The sequence below is a fragment of the Babylonia areolata genome, chromosome 8 (genome assembly GCF_041734735.1).
Source record: "Babylonia areolata isolate BAREFJ2019XMU chromosome 8, ASM4173473v1, whole genome shotgun sequence".
Taxonomy (NCBI): domain Eukaryota; kingdom Metazoa; phylum Mollusca; class Gastropoda; order Neogastropoda; family Buccinidae; genus Babylonia; species Babylonia areolata.
The window spans coordinates 5,864,200-5,866,699 of record NC_134883.1 but is presented as its reverse complement, the minus strand read 5'-3'; positions in this window follow the sequence as shown (position 1 = coordinate 5,866,699).

Genomic DNA, 2,500 nt, shown 5'->3' with positions numbered 1-2,500 from the left:
AACATATTACAGCGATATAAACGAGCAGACTGGAGCCTCTGGTGGGTATGTCCATAGACAAATGATACCTAAGATATTGTAATCTCTGGTGACATTCAAAGAAATCGCCATGTTTCACATTTGATTTTTTTAGTTTTCAAAGACAGACTTAGGCCATGTATATGACTCAAAGGTCGTGAGCTAATATACGCGAACACACACACACACACACACACACACACACACACACACACACACACACACACACACACACAACACACACACACACACACACACACACACACACACACACACACACACACATACATACATATAAATGGAGAGAGACAGGCAGACAGACAGACATATAGAGACAGACACAGACACACAGACACAGAGATACAGACATACAAAAGGATGGAGGGGCAGCGGGGACAGTGACAGGACAGACAATAAACAAACGAAACATACAGACAGGCGGACAGACAAAGACAGAGACAAAGAGAATTAGCAGGCACAAAAGGAGGACCCAAACAGGAGAGACACAGACAGAGAGACCCAGCGACAGCAAGAAAGAACCACATGGAAGGAAGCCGCCCAGTGACAGTGACACCAAGAGGGAATCAGCCCAGTGACAGTGACACCAAGAGGGAAGCAGCCCAGTGACACCAAGAGGGAAGCAGTCCAGTGACAGTGACACCAAGAGGGAAGCAGTCCAGTGACAGTGACACCAAGAGGGAAGCAGTCCAGTGACACCAAGAGGGAAGCAGTCCAGTGACAGTGACACTAAGAGGGAAACAGCCCAGTGACAGTGACACCAAGAGGGAAGCAGCCCAGTGACACCAAGAGGGAAGCAGCCCAGTGACACCAAGAGAGAAGCAGCCCAGTGACACCAAGAGAGAGAGAAGCAGTCCAGTGACACCAAGAGGGAAGCAGTCCAGTGACAGTGACACCAAGAGGGAAGCAGTTCAGTAAGCAGTCCAGTGACACCAAGAGGGAAGCAGCCCAGTGACACCAGTGACACCAAGAGGGAAGCAGTCCAGTGACACCAAGAGGGAAGCAGTCCAGTGACACCAGTGACACCAAGAGGGAAGCAGTCCAGTGACAGTGACACCAAGAGGGAAGCAGCCCAGTGACAGTGACACCAAGAGGGAAGCAGCCCAGTGACAGTGACACCAAGAGGGAAGCAGCCCAGTGACACCAGTGACACCAAGAGGGAAGCAGCCCAGTGACACCAGTGACACCAAGAGGGAAGCAGTCCAGTGACACCAAGAGGGAAGCAGCCCAGTGACACCAGTGACACCAAGAGGGAAGCAGTCCAGTGACACCAAGAGGGAAGCAGTCCAGTGACACCAAGAGGGAAGCAGCCCAGTGACACCAGTGACACCAAGAGGGAAGCAGTCCAGTGACACCAGTGACACCAAGAGGGAAGCAGTCCAGTGACAGTGACACCAAGAGGGAAGCAGCCCAGTGACACCAAGAGGGAAGCAGCCCAGTGACAGTGACACCAAGAGGGAAGCAGCCCAGTGACAGTGACACCAAGAGGGAAGCAGTCCAGTGACACCAAGAGGGAAGCAGTCCAGTGACACCAAGAGGGAAGCAGTCCAGTGACACCAAGAGGGAAGCAGTCCAGTGACACCAAGAGGGAAGCAGTCCAGTGACACCAGTGACACCAAGAGGGAAGCAGTCCAGTGACAGTGACACCAAGAGGGAAGCAGCCCAGTGACAGTGACACCAAGAGGGAAGCAGCCCAGTGACAGTGACACCAAGAGGGAAGCAGCCCAGTGACAGTGACACCAAGAGGGAAGCAGCCCAGTGACAGTGACACCAAGAGGGAAGCATCCAAGTGACAGTGACACCAAGAGGGAAGCATCCAAGTGACAGTGACACCAAGAGGGAAGCAGTCCAGTGACAGTGACACCAAGAGGGAAGCAGCCCAGTGACAGTGACACCAAGAGGGAAGCAGCCCAGTGACAGTGACACCAAGAGGGAAGCAGTCCAGTGACACCAGTGACACCAAGAGGGAAGCAGTCCAGTGACACCAGTGACACCAAGAGGGAAGCAGTCCAGTGACACCAAGAGGGAAGCAGCCCAGTGACACCAAAAGGGAAGCAGCCCGGTGACAGTGAGACCAAGAGGGAAGCAGTCCAGTGACACCAGTGACACCAAGAGGGAAGCAGCCCAGTGACACCAAGAGGGAAGCAGCCCAGTGACACCAAGAGGGAAGCAGTCCAGTGACACCAGTGACACCAAGAGGGAAGGGAAGCAGCCAGTGACACCAAGAGGGAAGCAGTCCAGTGACACCAAGAGGGAAGCAGTCCAGTGACACCAAGAGGGAAGCAGCCCAGTGACACCAAGAGGGAAGCAGTCCAGTGACACCAAGAGGGAAGCAGCCCAGTGACACCAAGAGGGAAGCAGTCCAGTGACACCAAGAGGGAAGCAGCCCAGTGACACCAAGAGAGAAGCAGCCCAGTGACAGTGACACCAAGAGGGAAGCAGCCCAGTGACAGTGACACCAAGA